The 21,245-nt window shown below is 49.3% G+C and overlaps 1 protein-coding gene across 1 annotated transcript in view; it reads left to right on the top strand.

Annotated features, from left to right (window-relative positions):
- AIPL1 (AIP like 1 HSP90 co-chaperone) overlaps nt 1-21,245 on the top strand; it is a 253,022-nt gene that overhangs the window by 69,941 nt on the left and 161,836 nt on the right. The gene's annotated exons all lie outside the window — the stretch shown is intronic.

Below are 21,245 nucleotides of genomic sequence, written 5' to 3'. Positions count from 1 at the left end.
ACGGGAGCTGATACCGCAAAGCAGGAGACATACAGGACTCAGTTCAGACACGGGAACTGATACAAAAAGCAGGAGACATACAGGACTCAGTTCAGACACGGGAACTGATACAAAAAGCAGGAGACATACAGGACTTAGTTCAGACACGGGAACTAATACCGCAAAGCAGGAGAAATACAGGACTCAGTTCAGACACGGGAACTGATACAAAAGCAGGAGAAATACAGGACTCAGTTCAGACACGGAAACTGATACAAAAAGCAGGAGACATACAGGACTTAGTTCAGACACGGGAACTAATACCGCAAAGCAGGAGAAATACAGGACTCAGTTCAGACAGGCCTGGAAATACAGCCTCCAGGAAAGGCAGACAAGGCAGACAAAGACGGGACCTGGCACCTTCAGAGTGCAAGCACACACTGAAGGAAAACACTATGCTCAGGCAGGGATAGAAGGGAGCTGCTGAGCTATATACCAAGTGTCAGACAGCAATAGGCTGAGGACGCACAAGGGGTGTGACCCACAGCAGGTACAAAAAGCAGGAAGTGATCGGGCGCCGCCCTTAAGCAGCAGAGACAGACACAAACAGACAGCATGGAGGGAAGCCAGAGAGACACTCTGGACAGGAGATCAAGTGCGCGCTCCTGCACAGTGGGAAATGGACCACTATGCAAGGACGCCGCCAGGTATGTTACAGTAAGTCTATGGGAAACTCGAGCATTTTTCATGCGGCTCCCCCCGGCGGTCTGCAGAGGGCCTAAAAATTGCCCAAATCGACGAGAACAGTGCTCAAATGACATGGGAACAGCATTGTGAAGACCTCTGGAAGCATTTCTAACTCCCAGGTCACTGCTGTCAACAACGTTGTCAGAGTATTACGCCACTTTTATGGACTCACAATAAAACATACAAAAACTAAACCAAAATGGATTTTCCTGGGAAATATGTTAAGGAACATCCTTTCCATGGTATTGACTTGTATATAAGGCAAAATAAATAACCAAAACCAAAAATACTCCTCCACACCTTGGGCTATTTTCACACGTAGCTTTTTTGATGCGTTTTTGCAATTTTGCATTGCTTTCAACCAAGACAAATGCATTCACCAGGAAATGTCATTTTAATATTTTACAACCTTATCTGGCCATGTGGTGTGTGAGATATCATCAGACACATGCATACAGTGCTGAAAAGACATGGGAACAGCATGGGGAAGACCTCTGGAAGCATTTCTGACTCCCAGGTCACTGCTTAAAAGTGTGCCCATCATAAGTGATCCTTGGCGCATGCGAAGATGCCTCCCACCATGCACCTGTCGTTGCAAGCTTGCAACAATCACCGGCCACGTCCTTGTCCCAGTGCAGCATTCAGTTGTCCCTACCCCATTCCTTGGAATGCAAGCGCAAGTATGCAGGCAGCCATCCACCCACCCACAGTCTGCAATACTATACTGCCAAATTTTTGACAGCTGCTTGCAATTGAAATGTGGCCTTTTAGGCTCATGGAAGCGGAAGCTGTCCACAATCTTATGGTGGCGGCGACCGGGTTTCCATACTCGGTCCCCAGCCGCCACTGTTTTTCCTGGTATCGTCTCCGCCTCCCACAAGCACGGGTCCCGCAACATTACCCGCGCCCTCCGCACTTACTGGGAAAGACCGCCTAACCACAAACACGTGGACAGCTGAATGTGGCAAGGGACGGTACGAAGCCAGTCCACAGCTTTTTTTGCTGAGAGTTGTATTTAGCTCGGTGAAAGGACTGGCATAGAGGGAAACTGTATCTATGTAATGCACACGCCCGGACTGACTGGCGTGTGCATGTTTATGTAGTGATTCCACTGTGCAATGAACCGGAGAGTGCCTGGAGGGGCGTAACTAAGTATCTGCCCGATCCGACCAAGGTCGCACGACGGCATACGATGCCAGTGCACCAGGTAGGAACCGAGCAGAGGAACCAGGGTCTACTCCAGGTCAGACTCCGGACACGGCTGTTGACCCACACCGGGGAATACAGGAACAGGCAGACTAGAGCGCAGGCTGGGTAGGGTCCAGTACAGACTGAGAGACAAATTCAAAACCGCAGACGCGGTGGACAGAGCTGAGCAAAGCGAAAACCGCAGACGCGGTGGACAGAGCTGAGCAAAGCGAAAACCGCAGACGCGGTGGACAGAGCTGAGCAAAGCGAAAACCGCAGACGCGGTGGACAGAGCTGAGCAAAGCGAAAACCGCAGACGCGGTGGACAGAGCTGAGCAAAGCGAAAACCGCAGACGCGGTGGACAGAGCTGAGCAAAGCGAAAACCGCAGATGCGGTGGACAGAGCTGAGCAAAGCGAAAACCGCAGACGCGGTGGACAGAGCTGAGCAAAGCGAAAACTGCAGACGCGGTGGACAGAGCTGAGCAAAGCGAAAACCGCAGACGCGGTGGACAGAGCTGAGCAAAGCGAAAACCGCAGACGCGCTGGGGACAGGGCTCTGTACACACGGAACAGACTAGAAGGGAAAGGCAGAACCAGATACCCACAGGGTACTTGCAGAGAAGTAGCGAGTGGACCACAAACTCACAAACGGAAGTACAGTGACAACGAGCAGGAGTTAGGTACGAGTTCAGACTCTGCAGAAAAAGGGAAAGTACGGACATAGAGAAAAACAAAACAGGCTAGGAGAGTATTCAGACAAGAACAGACACAGCAGCAAGATACAGGAGCGGGTTCACACAGGCCTGGAAATACAGCCTCCAGGATAGGCAGAAGACAACAGGCTAGAAGATAATACAGACAGGACACAGTTCAGACACGGGAACTGATACCGAAGGCAGGAAACATAAACGGGACCTGGCATATCAGTGACCAAAGGCCAACTGACAGAACAAAATGCTCAGGCAGGGATTCATTGGAGCAGCTGGGTTAAATTCCAGATGGCAGACAGCAATAGGCTGAGGACGCACAAGGGGTGTGTCTGCAGCAGGTACAAGAAGCAGGAAGTGATCGGGCGCCGCCCTTAAGCAGCAGACACAGAGGCAAACAGACAGCATGGAGGGAAGCCAGGCTGGCAAACTGGGCTGGAGATCAAGTGCGCGCTCTTGCACAGTGGGAGATGGACCACTATGCAAGGACGCCGCCAGGTATGTTACAGTACCCCCCCCTTACGCCCCCTCTTCTTCAGGCCTGCCAGAATGTTCCGCAGGGAATTCGAGGTCCAATCCTTTACTTCAAGGAGATCACTTCCACTGTCCACCGGAAAAACTGGTCTCTTCTGGGTAGCTAGGATGCTACCTCCTATCCAGCCATCCTCAGCAACAGACGAAACAGGTGGAGTACCAGGAATAGCACACAAGGAAGTCTCTCTCCACTTATTATCAGGTAGCACCCCAGAGGGTTCAGGAGACAACTGAAAGCCCTCCGACGGGTTGGAGGGGTGCAGAGACTCGAGGGTAACCTCTGCTTCGGGGTAACTCTTGTCAAGCTCACAGGATGAAATGGGCGAGGTATCAGGTACAAGGTGTAGAAAAGTCACTGTCTCTTTGTTATCAGGTGGTACCCCGGAGGATTCAGGAAACAACTGGGGGTCCTCCGCTGGGTCGGAAGAGTGCAGAGACTCGGGGATAACCTCTGCTTCGGAGTACACTAGGTCGGACTCACTGGACGAAGTGGGCGAGGTATCAGGTACCGAGTATAGGAGAGTCTCTGTCCATTCGCTATCAGGTAGCACCCCGAAGGGTTCAGGAGACAACTGGAGGTCCTCCGCCTGGTCGGAGGGGTGTAGAGACTCGGGGATGATCTCTGCTTCGGAGTACACTTGTTCAGACTCACTGGATGAAGCAGCCGAGGTATCAGGTACCGAGTATAGGAGAGTCTCTGTCCATTTGCTATCAGGAAGCACCCCGAAGGGTTCAGGAGACAACTGGAGGTCCTCCGCCTGGTCGGAGGGGTGTAGAGACTCGGGGGTAACCTCTGCTTCGGAGTACACTAGGTCGGACTCACTGAATGAAGCAGGCGAGGTATCAGATCCAGGATATAGGAAAGTCTCTGTCCATTCACCACCAGGTGGCACCCCGAAGGGTTCTGGAGACAACTGGAGGTACTCCGCCTGGTCGGAGGGGTGTAGAGACTCGGGAGTAACCTCTGCTTCGGAGTACACTAGGTTGGACTCACTGGACGAAGCGAGCAAGGTATCAGGTACAGAGTATAGGAGAGTCTCTGTACTTTCGCTACCAGGTAGCACCCCGAAGGGCTCAGGAGACAACTGGAGGTCCTCCGCCAGGTCGGAGGGGTGAAGAGACTCATGGGTAACCTCTGCTTCGGAGTACACTAGGTCGGACTCACTGGATGAAGCAGCCGAGGTATCAGGTACCGAGTATAGGAAAGTCTCTGTCCATTCGCTACCAGGTAGCACCCCGAAGGGTTCAAGAGACAACTGGAGATCCTCCGCCTGATCGGACGGTGTAGAGACTCGGGGGTAACCTCTGCTTCGGAGCACACTAGATCCGACTCACTGGACGAAGCGGGCGAGGTAACAGGTGCAGAGTATAGGGAAGTCTCTCTCCAATAGTCATCAAGTGGTATCCCGGGGGATTCAGGAGGTAACAGGGGGTCCTCCGGTGTGGATTCTGGGTGGGCAGCAGTCTCTTCGGGCAGGAGAACTGGTGCACTACCCACGCACATTACCCGTTGGGGCTTCTCCGGGATACAGGGAGATGAAGCTTCAGTAGGGACTTCAAGGTTAGGGTCAGAAGGTCTCAGGGAGGACAGACCCTGGTGTGACGGCTTGCCTCTATGTCTAGCACATCTAGACTGCCTCTTGAGGTTGGGAGAAGTATTCCGGAGAGTGTAGTCACCCTGTGAGGATTCTGGGTGGGCAGTAGTCTCATTGGGCTGGAGGACTATTGCGCTACCCACACACATTACCCATCGGGGCTGCTCCGGGATATTGGGAAGTGAAGCTTCAACAGGAGCCTCCGGGTTAGGATCATTGAAGACCATTAGAAAGGCCACCAGGAAGGCCATTATGTCCAGGACGATAGGATCCTGTGCGTCCCATAGGGGGGTGATCCAATTCAAGGCATCACCCGCTAGGTAAGACATCATGAATCCCATCTTAGCCCGATCTGTGGGAAAACATAGAGGGTAGAACTTGAAGTGTAGCATGCATTGCTCCACAAATGCACGACTCTGTCTTGGATCCTCATAGTAACGTGGCGGATCCGCAGGAACGAGTGCAGAAAGATCCATCTGGACGGGTGCGTAATTCGCCTGAAACTCAGCTAAGGAAAAAATTTTTTTTTATTATTTATTTATTTTTAATGCACGTATTCGCTGGAAAATGTCTCAGAGGGCGAAGGCCGTGGGGCTCAACGGGAACCATGGCCTGAGCATGCTGTAATGCACACGCCCGGACTGACTGGCGTGTGCGTGTTTATGTAGTGATTCCACTGTGCAATGAACCGGAGAGTGCCTGGAGGGGCGTAACTAAGTATCTGCCCGATCCGACCAAGGTAGCACGACGGCATACGACGCCAGTGCACCAGGGAGGAACCGAGCAGAGGAACCAGGGTCTACTCCAGGTCAGACTCCGGACACGGCTGTTGACCCACACCGGGGAATACAGGAACAGGCAGACTAGAGCGCAGGCTGGGTAGGGTCCAGTACAGACTGAGAGACAAATTCGAACCCGCAGACGCGGTGGACAGAGCTGAGCAAAGCGAAAACTGCAGACGCGGTGGACAGAGCTGAGCAAAGCGAAAACCGCAGACGCGGTGGACAGAGCTGAGCAAAGCGAAAACCGCAGACGCAATGGACAGAGCTGAGCAAAGCGAAAACTGCAGACGCGGTGGACAGAGCTGAGCAAAGCGAAAACCGCAGATGCGGTGGACAGAGCTGAGCAAAGCGAAAACCGCAGACGCGGTGGACAGAGCTGAGCAAAGCGAAAACCGCAGACGCAATGGACAGAGCTGAGCAAAGCGAAAACCGCAGACGCGGTGGACAGAGCTGAGCAAAGCGAAAACCGCAGACGCGGTGGACAGAGCTGAGCAAAGCGAAAACCGCAGACGCGGTGGACAGAGCTGAGCAAAGCGAAAACCGCAGACGCGGTGGACAGAGCTGAGCAAAGCGAAAACCGCAGACGCGGTGGACAGAGCTGAGCAAAGCGAAAACCGCAGACGCGGTGGACAGAGCTGAGCAAAGCGAAAACCGCAGACGCGGTGGACAGAGCTGAGCAAAGCGAAAACCGCAGACGCGGTGGACAGAGCTGAGAAAAGAGAAAACCGCAGACGCTGTGGACAGAGCTGAGCAAAGCGAAAACTGCAGACGCGGTGGACAGAGCTGAGCAAAGCGAAAACCGCAGACGCGGTGGACAGAGCTGAGCAAAGCGAAAACCGCAGACGCGGTGGACAGAGCTGAGCAAAGCGAAAACCGCACACGCGGTGGACAGAGCTGAGCAAAGCGAAAACCGCAGACGCGGTGGACAGAGCTGAGCAAAGCGAAAACCGCAGACGCGGTGGACAGAGCTGAGCAAAGCGAAAAACGCAGACGCGGTGGACAGAGCTGAGCAAAGCGAAAACCGCAGACGCGGTGGACAGAGCTGAGCAAAGCGAAAACCGCAGACGCGGTGGACAGAGCTGAGCAAAGCGAAAACCGCAGATGCGGTGGGGACAGGGCTCTGTACACACGGAACAGACTAGAAGGGAAAGGCAGAACCAGATACCCACAGGGTACTTGCAGAGAAGTAGCGAGTGGACCACAAACTCACAAACGGAAGTACAGTGACAACGAGCAGGAGTTAGGTACGTGTTCAGACTCTGCAGAAAAAGGGAAAGTACGGACATAGAGAAAAACAAAACAGGCTAGGAGAGTATTCAGACAAGAACAGACACAGCAGCAAGATACAGGAGCGGGTTCACACAGGCCTGGAAATACAGCCTCCAGGATAGGCAGAAGACAACAGGCTAGAAGATAATACAGACAGGACACAGTTCAGACACGGGAACTGATACCGAAGGCAGGAAACATAAACGGGACCTGGCATATCAGTGACCAAAGGCCAACTGACAGAACAAAATGCTCAGGCAGGGATTCATTGGAGCAGCTGGGTTAAATATCAGATGGCAGACAGCAATAGGCTGAGGACGCACAAGGGGTATGTCTGCAGCAGGTACAAAAAGCAGGAAGTGATCGCCCTTAAGCAACAGACACAGAGGCAAACAGACAGCATGGAGGGAAGCCAGGCTAGCAAACTGGACTGGAGATCAAGTGCGCGCTCTTGCACAGTGGGAGATGGACCACTATGCAAGGACGCCGCCAGGTATGTTACAATCTACTCTGGGTGTCATTTCTCCCAGGAAGTCCTTTAATGCTGCTTTCACTTGAAATGTGGCCTTTGAGGCTCGTGGAGGCGGAAGCTTTTCATAACGTCATGCCGGCTGCGGCCGGGTGTCCATACCCGGTCCCCAGCCGCCACTATTTCTCCTGGTATCGTCTCCGCCTTCCACAAGCACGGGTCCCACAACATTACCTGTGCCCTCCCCAGTGCACTTACTGGGAAGGACCACCTAACCACAAACACCTGGACAGGTGAATGTGGCCAGGAACGGTACGGAGCCAGTCCACATCTTTTTTTTGCTGAGAGTTGTATTTTGCTCGGTGAAAGGACTGGCATAGAGGGAAACCGTATCTACTCTGGGTGTCATTTCTTCCAGGAAGTCCTCTAATGCAGCTTGTTGCAGAAGCAATGGCAGCCCATCCAACATCAACTCACACTTGTCGGTGGTGCTTTGACACACGAACATCTTTCTTTGCGCATTTAATTTCATGACTACAGAGTTGGGCAATGGCCTGATCTGCAATGCGGTTTGAGAAATAACATGCATAAGCATGGCCAATCCACATTAACAAATTAGCCATAGAGTGTCCGGGAACCTTCCCCCACACTTTTCTCAGCCAGGGCTGCTTCTCGGTAGTGATGGACAGACCCACCAGAAAATAGGAGACTCCTCCGGTGGGCCCTGGCTTCTCCTTCAGGAGAGTTCATAGTGCCGAGGTGAGGCCATGATGATGATAGAGACCACCATCTGCTTAGTTTTGGAATGCAAGCGCAAGTATGCAGCCAGCCCCCCCCCCATCACCCACAGGCCGCAATACTAAACTGCCAGATTTCTTGACAGCTGCTTGCACTTGAAATGTGGCCTTTTAGGCTCGTGGAGGCGGAAGCTTTTCACAACCTCATGCCTCGTGTCCATGCTCGGTCCCCAGCCGTCACTATTTCTCCTGATATCGTCTCCGCCTTCTACAAGCGCGGGTCCCTGAACATTACTGCTGGTACTTTTCTGTGGGAATTTGCTTCCCTCCTACCAGCCTGGAATATTTCCAGTAAACTATGGTACGACGCCATGGTATTAGCACTGCCCCCAGTACCAGTAGCGAAGCCATTCCCAATTTCCTTCTCCGAAATTTTATTTAGTAGACTTTATTTAGTAGAAACATTAGTTTCTCACAAAGGAGCTGAAGATAGAGTGGCAGTAGGTGCAAGTTTCTCCAGCCTGTTAGGTCTTAGAGGGTGAACTGCAGCACATTAGATCAGTGGTTAGCACTGAAGCCTTGCAGCACTGGGATCCTGGGTTTAAATCCCAGCAAGGACAACATCTGCAAGGACTTTGTATGTTGTCCCTGTGTTTGCGTGCGTTTCCTCCTCAGTAAAAAGCAGCCATAGAGTGTCTGGGAACCTTCCCACACACTTTTCTTAGCCAGGACTGCTTCTCGGCAGGGTTGGACAGTCCCACCAGAGAATCCTCTGGTGTGCCCTGGCTTCTACCTCAGGACAGTTCATGATAGCGCTAATTTTGCAGCTGCTATGGGGCTCTTGAGCGGAGGAGAAAGGTGAGCCCTCAGAATCAAATCCTCTGGTGGGCACAATGTTTTTCAATCTGAAACAGCTTCTCAGTGGGAGTTGTATTTCACCACAGCCATATTCTTTAGCTCAGTGAAAGGACTGGCATAGAGGGAAACCGTATCTACCCCGGCTGTCATTTCTCCTTCACCAGGTTCCGCCTATTGTCACACACGACCATGCCTGGCTGTATGTTCAGCTGTGAGAGCCACAGATCAGGCTGCTGTGTTACAGCTTTCAACAACTCTGCAGCGCTGGGTGATTTGTCACCTAAGCATTAAGCATGCTATCTTAAGCATTGTTGCCGCTTGGCCAAGGCAGTGCTGCAGTGCTGTCAGCTTGTGACTGATGTGGACATTTCGGAGAAGGAGGAGGAGGTGCAGGAGCTGAACAATGTGATTACATTGAGGTTAAATTGGCGAAGCTGTTTTTTATACTAAAGAAAGATCCTAATGTTTTGGAGTTTTTTTACGTTATTTGTTAAGACAAATGCATTCACCGGGAAATGTCATTTTAACATTTTACAACCTTATCTGGCAATGTGGTGTGTGACACATCATCAGACACATCCTTTTTTTATTTATGATGGAGGGACTCTGAAAGTCATAAAACCTATTTTTACAGGGACATCAGACAGCCCTTACTATTCTTAAAAGGCCAGCAATCGGCCCTAGCTATTGTTAGAGAGCCATCAGCCGGCTATGCTTTGTTGTTCCCATTATTAACAAGTGGGTCTCCTATACTGTTATTGTGTATCTAATGACTGCAAGGGCTGCCAAAAATTTGGATGCAACCCAATACCCCTTTGAGGAGACATAGAGGAGGGTCTCAGTAAAAAAAATGTTCCCATTATAAAGGAGCGGGTCTCCTATAGTGGTAATGCCCATGTTGTGACTGCAATGGCTGCCAAAATTTTGGAAAAACCCCACTAAGAATTTCAAGACACACAGAGCAGGGCCACAGTAACGACAGATTCCCATTAGAAAAGAGAGATTCTGCTATACAGTTATAGGGTATGCAGTGAGTCCGACGTCTGAACAATTTTAGGAAAAACCTCACTAAAAATTTAAAGACACACAGAGCAGGGCCACAGTAACAAGTACGACATGTTCCCATTAAAAAGGAGAGGGTCTTCTATACAGTTATACGGTATGCAGTGAGTCCAACAGCTGATCAATTTTAGGAAAAACCCCACTAAGAATTTAATGACACATAGAGCAGGGCCACAGTAACAAGTACGACATGTTCCCATTAGAAAGGAGAGGGTCTGCTATACAGTTATAGGGTATGCAGTGAGTCCAACAGCTGACCAATTTTGGGAAAAACCCCACTAAGAATTTAAAGACACATAGAACAGGGTCACAGTAATGACAAATTCCCATTAGAAAGGAGAGGTTCTGCTATACAGTTATAGGGTATGCAGTGAGTCCAACGGCTGACCAGTTTTAGGAAAAACCCCACTAACAATTTAAAGAGACATAGAGCAGGGCAACAGTAATGACAAATTCCCATTAGAAAGCAGAGGGTCTCCCATAGTGTTGGCCTATGCAGTGAATGCAAGGGCTGCCAAAAATTGGGAGGCACTCCAATGCCCCTTGTAAGAGACTTAGAGGGCCTCATAAAAAAATGTTCCCATTAGAAAGGAGCTGATCTCCTATACTTGTAATGCCCATGCATTAAGTGTATGGGCTGAGAAACATTTACCCCTGGGGGATATACATGAACATACTGTACTGTATAAAAACATTTTTTTACGGGCATCATAAACACCCTTTAAAAAAATGATGTGGGTGTTGCATCACGGACCACGGTCACCCTGGCGATATGGTGGTGGAGAATGAGGATGAGGAGAAGGAGGAGGACAAGAGCAAATGGCCAAAATCAGGAAGCGTATACCCATGTGTGTTGTGAAGAGGTGCATGGGAATATACCTCCCAAAAAAAGACACTGGATTTGAGTTTGTTATGCTGCTATCATTCGGTGGTGTTGAGAAGTCTGGCCCAATCCAGCCCTTGTTCATTTTTATAAGAGTCAGCCTGTCAGCATTTTCAGTTGACAGGCGGATGCGCTTATCAGTTATAATTCCACTAACGGCACTAAAAACCCTCTCTGATAAAACGCTAGCGGCAGGGCAGCCCAGGACTTCCAAGGCGTAGAGAGCCAGTTCATTCCACGTATCCAGCTTGGATACTCAATAATTAAAAGGCACAGAGGAATCACGGAGGACGTTGGTACGGTCGGCATCTTCCCAAACTTTGCACTCCTTGTGAGAGTACCCCGCACCTCAGGGCCTGTGTGATGAGAGGGTCTGAGAAAACTGTCCCAGAACTTTGACAGTGTTTCCCTGCCTTTGCTGAATTGCATTTGTGTCTCTCTCGCTTCTACTCCTTGGTTATCCAACGAACTGTGACCTCTGCCGCCAGCGTTTTCAGATGGCAATTTTTTTAGTAGTTCTGCAACAAGGGCCTTCTGGTACTGCCCCATTTTTGTAGACCTGTCCGCCTCAGGAATAAGAGATATAAAGTTCTCCTTGTAGCGTAGGTCTTGAAGTGTCACCAACCAGTAATGACTGTCACCCAAAATTTTGAGAACGCGAGGGTCATGGGAAAGGCAGCATAACATAAACTCAGCCATGCGTGCCAGACTGCTAACAGGCAAGACTTCCGTGTCCTCACCAAGAGGATGACTGACCATGCTCTCCTCATCCTCCTCCTCTCTGTCCTCTGGCCATCCACATTGAACAGACGGTATGACAGTTGTGCAGGTAGTACCGTCTATAGCGCATGAAACTAGCTCCTGTTCTTCCTCCTCCTCTTCCTCATTGTCACCCAATCCACGTTGGGATGAGATGAGGCTGGGCAGTGTGTAATCACCCTGTATGGTTCCTTGCTCCATCTCATCGTGCTCTGCCTGCAATGCATCCTCTTTGATTGTGAGCAGAGAGCATTTCAGAAGACAGAGAAGTGGGATGGTGACTCTAATTATGGCGTCATCGCCGCTCACCATGTTGGTGGAATCCTCAATGTTTTGGAGGATGGTACATATGTCTGACATCCATGTCCACTCCTGAGGTCTTATGTGTGGAGTCTGAACTGAATACCGATGGCCTTGTTGATGCTGGTACTCAACAACTGCCCTCTTCTGCTCAAAAATCCTTCCCAGCATCTGCAGTGTGGAGTTCCAATGTGTGGGGACATCACATACCAGTCTATGAGCCGGAAGCTGCAAACACTGCTGAAACACGGCAAGGGCGGCGAAAGCTGTAGGTGAGTTTCTAAAATGGGCACACAGGCGGCGTACTTTAGCAAGCAGAACCGGCAGCTCCTTTTAGGATTTGAGAAACCGCTGAACCACGAGGTTAAGCACATGGGCCAGGCATGGTACGTGTGTGAGCTCTTCTCGCCTTAGAGCCGCCACCAGGTTCCGGCCATTGTCACACACGACCATGCCTGGCTGTAGGTTCAGCGGTGTGAGCCACAGATCTGCCTGCTCTTTCAGAGCTGTCCACAACTCTTCAGCATTGTGCGGTTTGTCACCTAAGCATATTAGCTTCAGCACAGCCTGTTGCCGCTTGGCCGAGGCAGTGCTGCAGTGCTTCCAGCTTGTGACTGATGTGGTCAATTCGGAGATGGAGGCTGAAGAGAAGGGGGAGGCTGAGGAGGATGAGGTGCAGGAGCTGAAGACTGTGGGGGCAACCCTGATTGACCTAGGGCCCATAATCCTTGGCGTCGGGAGGACGTGTTCCGTCCCAAGGTCCGACTGGGTCCCGGCTTCCACTATGTTAGCCCAGAGTGCTGTCAGTGAAATGTACTATCCCTGCCCACAAGCACTTGTCCACGTGTCCGTAGTTAGGTGGACTTTCCCAGTAGCTGCGTTATTGAGGGCACGACTAATGTTTTGGGACACGTGCTTGGGTAATGCGGGGACGGCACATCGGGAGAAATAGTGCCGGCTGGGGACCAAGTACAGAGGGACGGCTGCCGCCATCAGGTTGCGGAATGCTTCCATCTCCACGAGCCTAAAAGGCAACATTTCAAGTGCAAGCAGTCGTGAAATGTAGGAATTTAGTACTGTGGCCTGTGGGGCATTGGCTGCGTATTTGCGCTTGCGTTCCAAGGACTGTTGTATGGACAACTGAACGCTGCGCTGGGACAAGTACGTGCTTCCTGATGCTGCTACTTGAGAGTGTGTATCGACAGATGCAGGGCAGGAGGCATCTTCACATGCAGCATTGACAGGGTATGGGCTTGCATGCACAACAGCGGAAGAAGCAATGGTGCCACCTGCAGACACTGTTCCTGGACCCTGGAGTTCGGCCCACAAAGTCGGGTGCTTTGCTGCCATGTGCCTGATCATGCTGGTGGTGGTCAGGCTGGTCGTTTTGCCACCCCTGCTGATGCTGGCCTGGCTGGTTATGCAAATGACTCTTTTGGGGTTATCGGCAGAGTCTTTAAAACACAACCAGACTTGGGAAGACCTAACAGTTGTACTGGCAACTTCGTTCGTGTTGGTGTAACGGGGAACGGTTGCCTGCCTTCTTTCTGCGGCCACCACACTGCTTCTTCCTGCCAGCTGGGGTGCTCTGCCTCCCTTCCCCTGTGTGCTGCTCTCCTCGCTTTGCATGTCTTCCTGCCAGGTTGGGTCAGTTACTATATCATCCACCACCTCGTCTTCCACTTCTGCACTCTGGTCTTCCTCCTGTCTTTCTGGCAAATGTGTCTCATCATCGTCCATCTCTTGTGACACTTTCCCACCGTCTCCTTCATGTGACCGTGGCTGCTCAAATATTTGGGCATTGCTACATGCAATCTCCTCTTGCCCCGCTTCAAGTGGACCGGGCGAGAGGCCAGAATCTATAAATGGAAAAGTGAACAGTGGTCCAGACTCACAGCTACTGAGACTTGACCATGTGGAAGACAATATGGTGGTGGTGGCTAAGTGACTGGAATCATTAGCTGCTATCCAACCAATAACCTTTTCACACTGCTCTATGTTCAATAGTGGTGTTCTGCGGTCCCCTATTAATTGGGACAGGAAGGTCGAGCGAGAAGATGTGGGTGTTTGTTGTGGCACAATTTCAGCTTGCCCATGGCCTCAGTCTCTGCATGCACCATCATCACCATCACGTCCAGTTCCCCGTCCCTTGCCATGTGCCTTGCCCATTTTAAATGGAGGACAATATCTTCCACGCTCACACCAAATGACTGAATTTGGAGCGAACTTATATGTGATCCGTGTGACGGACTAACCAGAGTTTTAAATACCTGGCCTGTAGGTAACAATTTTGAACAGCAAACTGGTGTCAATTGCTTCACTGGCACACTGAAACAAATTTTTAATGGAGGTAAAAATGGCAGTATTTTCTGAAAATGTATATGTGATCCGTGTGACGGAGAAAACACAGTTTTAAATACCTGGCCTTTAGGTAACAATTTTGAACAGCAATCTGGTGTCAATTGCTTCACTGGCACACTGAAACACATTTTTAATGGAAGTCAGAAATGGCAGTATTTTCAGCGCAATTATATGTGATCCTTGTGACGGACAAACCACAGTTTTAAATAGCTGGATTTTTAGCGCTGTAATATGGAAAGGACCGACCTGGCTGTATTCTGCAGTGCCGACAAGCAAATGACGCAGAAAAACTGTGCTCTCCGGATTGCTTTTTAAGCAAATAATGAGGATTAAGATCCCAAAAAAATTATTCCTGGCCCCTGAGACCTGGGCCTATTTCTAGAAATATCTAACAACAGCAGCAGCAGCAGCAGACAAAACTGGAATGGAGCCTCTTGTGCTATGTGCACTGCAGTCTGCTATATACCCTGCCTGCCTATATACACTGCCTGCCTGATATCTCTGCAGATAGATTAGTCCTCAAAAGGACTGTTTGTTGAGATGGATATGTGTCTCTATTCTCTAATATAGTTTGGTACACCTACACTAACTAGAAACAAGCGAATCTCTCCCTAGCTCAGCAGCAGCTCTCCCTACTCTGTCTGATTCCGGAGTGACTATGACGAGCATGGCGGCGCCAGGTCTGATATAGACCTGATGACGCTGTGCGGCCAGCCAATCACTGTTATGCCACAACCAACATGGCTGCGGCATTACAGTGAGTGTCAGGCAATCCCTGCATTTTCACTAGCTCTGTAAAGAGCGCCAAACATGCAGGGAGGAGACCCGAGCTCCCGCCGAGCAACCCCGGAAATACTTGGCGAGCGCCGAGCATGTCGAGCAGTGAGATGCTCGGGCGAGCACCGAGGAGTAGCGAACATGCTCGCGCATCATAATTATTTAATCACTTCAGACAGGTGAGGGATATGGTTGTTTTTTATTTTTGTTTTTTTACAGGACACTATAGCTTCTAGGATTAGGTGATAGGTGAATATAACTGTGTTTTTTATTTTTATCTTTATTTACAAACTTTTACTATGGGGTTATTAATGGGGGTGTCTTATAGATGCCTCTCCATTACTAACCCCTGGGCTTCATGTCAGCTGCCAATACAAGGCTGACATGAACCCCAGCCCTATTACTCCATTTGCCACCACACCAGGGCAAGTGGGAAAAGCCAGATGCTGAGCGCCAGATTTGGTGCATCTTATTGATGTGCCATTTCTGAGGCGGGTGAGGGCTGATGTTATTAACCTCGGAGGGGGCTAGTATCTATGGCCCCTTCCCTGGCTAATAATATCAGCGTGCAGCTGTCCGTTTAACCATTGCTGGCTAGATTTTATAGGGGACCCTACGTCAATTTGTTTATGGGGTACCCCTGTAAACTAGCCAATAAACGCTAATCAAACAGCTGTGAGCTGTTATTAATAACCAGGGAACATTTGGGCCTAATGGCCCCTTCCTAGGCTATTAATATCAACCCTCAGCAGTCTGTTTAGCCTTTGCTGATTAGTGAATATAGGGGGGACCCTACTTCAATGTTTTTGGGGGGTCTTCCCTATAATATCCAGTAAAGGCTAAGCAAACAGCTATCAGCTGATATAGCCTGGAAACCTTTAGAGCTATTGACCCTTTCCCAGAATATTAACATCAGCCCACAGCAGTCAGCTTTCCCTCTGCTGGTTATGAAAATAACTTTTTTTTCCTGTTATTTTATTAACAAGTACAGTAAATTTGCACGGTGCTTGCATGGACGTTTGTGATCTCGCTATTGCAAAGCACATGAGCCACCTCCACTGCAGTGTTTGTCACTTCAGAACTGATAGACCTAGTGAGCCAACTTGCTGACTCTGATATTTTGTCTGAGCATCTACCTCTTGGATTTTGAATGGATGGATGGACTTAATTTCATATTCTTCCAACTGTAATGGCACTCACATGATGTAGTTTGGCAATTTTCTTGGCTTAGAGACCAATCTTCTTCATGGCTGCTCCTTGATTTGAACCAGTGACCTTTTGCTTGGGAATCAATCTAATAACACACTGAGCTATTAGGGAATGTGAGAACAGGCTGTAATTTGTAGTATACAGAAAGGATTTTTTTTTCCAAAACTGGGAACAAAACAGTAACAAAGCAGTGACATGACAAGAATCTGCATAACGACTCACAGAAAAGGACACAAATATTTATACCGTGTTAAGGACACAAAATTCAAAAAACATCACAGTGAAGAAACCAGCCTTACCAACACCAGGTCAGATTACCTATGCACTAGCAGGATGCTGCAGACCCCCATGACAAAGGCGGGGGCAACACAGGTGCAAAATACCGATACAAACAGCCACTCACAAACATACCAATTCATGGAGGGGTTGGCTGTGTAGTATTAAAAATGTACACAGATGGGGCTTGCATAGGACGCCAGTCACACAGATGCATGTGATGCACGGTGTCTGGCTTACAGCCTATTGATGACGCCCATACTATTAGATCAGGCGGGCTACCCAACACTATATGCATGCACCTCACAATTGAAATGCATGATGATGATAAGTTAATTTGTTCCCCTCATAACTGCAACGAACCCTGCCCTCCTGTAAAAATTGCATGATGTTACTGTGATTTGTGACCATGTGTAACCTGTAGCGTTGGCGTCCCAGCCCCCTGCTAGGCAGGGACGCCGTTCCCCTCACCTCTCCGCTCCGTGCCCGGCGGCTTCCTCCCGCTCTGCTGGCAGCGCGCGCTGCTTCCTGGCCTCTGTGCTTAGGGCGCGCGCGCTCCCCCTCTCTTAATGGGGCCGCGCGCGCCGTCCTAAGGAGTCCCCGGCCAATGGCCGGAGGACCTCTCCATATATAAGGCACCTCCTCCAAAATGGAGGTGCCCGAGCAATGTTGTTGCAAAGCCTTCACTCTGCTTCAGCCCTCAGGTCCCGTTACCAGTTACCTGCCAGTCACCTGCCAGATTCCTGCTTGTTACCTGCCAGTCACCTGCCAGATTCGTGCCTGTTACCTGCCAGTCACCTGACAGTTTCCTGCTAGATACCTGCCTGATATCCGCTTACCTGCTTGCAAGCCTGCGGTCCGACGGTCTGCCTTCCGACACCTGTCAGTCTGTCTATGGACCAGCCTGCCCGCTCACCTGGGAGCGCTCACCTGCTACCTGCCTGCTAGCCTACCTGGAGGCTCTGCCGTCACTTGCCGTGACCACCTGCCTGTCCAGAGACTCTTGCCCGCTCACCTGGGAGCGCTCACCTGTTACCTGCCTGCTAGCCTACCTGGAGGCTCTGCCGTCACTTGCCGTGACCACCTGCTTGTCCAGAGACTCTTGCCCGCTCACCTGGGAGCGTTCACCTGCTACCTGCCTGCTAGCCTACCTGGAGGCTCTGCCGTCACTTGCCGTGACCACCTGCCTGTCCAGAGACTCTTGCCCGCTCACCTGGGAGCGTTCACCTGCTATCTGTCTGCTAGTCTACCTGGAGGTTCTGCCGTCACTTGCCGTGACCACCTGCCTGTCCAGAGACTCTCGCCCGCTCACCTGGGAGCGCTCACCAGCCACCTGTCTGCTGCCCTTCTACCCAGAGACTGTCCCTGTCACTTGCCGTGACTACCTGCCCTTCTACCCAGAGACTTTCCCTGTCACTTGCCGTGACTACCTGCCCTTCTACCCAGAGACTGTCCCTGTCACTTGCCATGTGTACCTGCCCGTCTTCCCTGGGAGCCACCCGCTTCCTTACAAGGACTGCCCCCTTGTATAGTTGCTCAGAGGTTCCACCTCCCAGACCCGTTACATAACCTCATAATATAGAATCATTGTGTGATACTAATAAGGTTACCTGTAGTAGTTTGGTAAACAGTAATGCTATAGCTACAAATCATGATGATTCCCCTTTTAACTGTCTGACTATGTTACTGTGATACACTACTCACAAAAATGTAGGGATTTTTGGCCTTTGGGTGAAATTTATGGAAAATGTAAAAAGTTGATGCTACAGTGATACAGTATTTTACAATGAAAGTAGGGCATTTAAGTAGAAGCATGCTATGGTGATTTCCTCATCTCAAACAATCTATTCAAACAAAAGCCAACAACAGTGGTGGGTATATCCCCCCCCCCCCAAAAAAAAGGTCAATGTCTCAAAGACTTGTCATGTGGCCTTGAGCATCAATTACAGCTTGACAACGACGTCTCATGTTGTTCACAAGTCGAGTTATTGTCTGCTGATGAAGCATGGCATCACACTCTACTCGAAGGATGGCCCTCAGGTTATTGAGGTTCTGGGGTACAGAGTTACGTGCCTCTACATGGCGAGTCAGCTGATCCCAAAGGTTTTCTATGCGATTCAGTTCTGGAGAAAGTGCAGCCGACTCCATTTGAGGTACCCCAGTCTCCAGTAGCCATTCCCCAATGATGCGACCTCGATGAGATTGTCTTCCATGTAGATGAAATTAGGCCTGTGTTGTTCATAGAGAGAAGCAATGACTGCATTAATTATGTTATTCAAGTAGTAGGGGCTTGTCACTGTACCATTCACAAAATGTAGGGTCGTTCTGTATTGACTAGACACACCTGCCCACACTGTAACACCACCATCACCAAAGACTCATCTGGTGACAACAGTGGCTGATGCATAGCACTCTCTTTGACATCTCCAGCATTGTTGGCGGCCATCATTTCTGCTCAGTGTGAATTGACTTTCATCAGTGAACAGCACTGAGGCCCCCTGATCCCTCGTCCAGCGTAGATGATGCCTGAGCCTGGTGATGTGGTCAAGTACCCTTGCAGGTCATCTAGAATGCAGACCATGCTGATGTAAACTGTTTTGAATGGTCTGACGTGACACTTGGGTGCCTCTCAGCTCCCTTAAATGTGCCTGGAGTTGTGTGGCATTCATCATCTGGTTCTGAAGGGCATTGTTCACAATGAAGTGGTCATCAGTATGGGATGTGGCCAAAGGACGTATACTTCTCTGCCTTTTTCTGACTCTTTCAGTCTCTCTATATCTCTGTTGCAACCTGCTGATGACACTCTAAGCTTAGTGGCCCCTTCCGTCTGAGAGCATCCTACTTGAAGCCTCACCATGACGAGGTACTGTTGATCTATTGTTAGGTGTCTTCTTGGTCTCATGATGTAAAAATGTGAATAGCATGATGTGCAGGACTGTTTAAATATCAATTCAAATTGAATGGATCAAACACCTGTTGTGAATTTTGCCATTAAGCTCCTTGTTAGAGAACAGCAAGTTGTTCAAAAACTACTGAAAGACTGAACAGTTGCACATGTGTATTCAAAAGTTTAGAGACGGTCACATTAAGTTCACCTGAAAAGGATAGAGTGCATTTTAGGGTCATCCTGAAATTTCACCCGAAAGCCAACTATCCCTAACTTTTTGTGAATAGTTTATGTGAACACATGGAAGCTGGTAATGTGGTAACGTGTGATATTAATAAGGTAACTTGTAGTAAATTGGGAACCAGTAATGTTCTAGAGCAGTGTTCCATCACCTGAGCAATACTAGGGAAAATCTGAAAACATGACCTGTTGGTTTCTCTTCAGGACTGGAGTTGAGGAAGACTACTCTATGACATGTCATAATGATAGTAAACTTCTGAAAAATATTTAGATTTGAGAGTCCTCAGTGGTTGATACCTTTAAATGGCTAACTGAAAAGATGGTAACAAGTTGCAAGCTTTCCAAACCACTCAGGTCTCTTCATCAGGCATAGTATAACAGAAAATCTGAAGAGTCACATATTTATATACAATAGGACACAGAAATAATGTAATAGATGAGACAGGTGATGTAAAGCAGAGCTATTACTATGTGAGAGAGATAAATAGTTCTGGCTGTAAATATTGGAGAATATTCTTCTTGTATGAGCATTTTCCCCATAATATAACCTTGATGAGAAGTATATCCAGGTCGCTGCTATCTTCACTTGCTTACATGTATCAGCACAACTCCAATGTGCTTTCCTCCTGGTCTATAGCTTTTTTTTTCTGCCCTCCCTGAAAAATTTCTTCCCTCTCCACTATAGATCTATATACAACCCTATGCCCCTCTCTGATGCCATCTCTATCAGAAATGAGAAAGGTAAAGAACAATAGAGTCTTATCCAGGTTAAAAATTTGATGAATAAGGCTAAGTGCCCACGATGCAGAAATGCTCCGGATTTTTTCCTGAGCGTTTCTGCATCTCCCTGGCAGAAAAAACGCATGCGGATTGTACATGCAGATTGTACATGCATTTTTCCTGCCAGGGACAAGCGTAAGTGAAGCGTTTTTCACATGCGATTTCGCATGTGGATTGTCAAGCGCTTTCCAATCGATTTTAGCATCACTTGGAAAGTGCTTGACAACTTGGTCACACTATATAAATCCATGCAAACGGCATGGATTTTATATAGTGTGACCAAGTTAGTTAAAAAAAAATGGTAAAAAAAAAACAAAAAAAGCATTATACTTACCTACCGATGGCTCCCGGTCTCCTTATCCGATGCGTCCGGTCTCCCCGGTGTCTCGCGGTTGTGTAAAAGGACCTTCCATGACGTCATTTAGTCATGTGGCAGGTCACACGACCGCTGACGTCAGCGGTCGCGTGACCTGTCACATAACTAAATGACATCATGGAAGGTCCTTTAAGACCATCGCAAGCTGCTGGAGAGCCAGGACGCATCACTATGGAGACCGGGGGCCATCAGAAGGTGAGTATAATGTATTTTTTTATTTTAAATTCTTTTTTTTTACAGGTACTATGGTACCCGGGTCTGAAGGAGTCTCCTCTTCTCCAGACCCGGGTACCATCCGCACATTGAACCGCTTAATATCTGCATGTGCACATGTAGTCATGCGGATATTAAGCTATTCAATGCAAGTCAATGACGACGAAAACGCCGCGATTACGCAAAATAATTGGTAGCGCTGCGGGTTTTTCCGCAATGATAATCCGCAGAGGAAATTTTCGCAGCATGTGCACAA

The sequence above is a fragment of the Phyllobates terribilis genome, unplaced genomic scaffold (genome assembly GCF_046119375.1).
Source record: "Phyllobates terribilis strain yellow unplaced genomic scaffold, ASM4611937v1 Scaffold_2__4_contigs__length_985480577, whole genome shotgun sequence".
NCBI lineage: Eukaryota > Metazoa > Chordata > Amphibia > Anura > Dendrobatidae > Phyllobates > Phyllobates terribilis.
The sequence above is the reverse complement of the archived record's forward strand: the minus strand, read 5'-3'. Positions and strand labels throughout refer to the sequence as shown.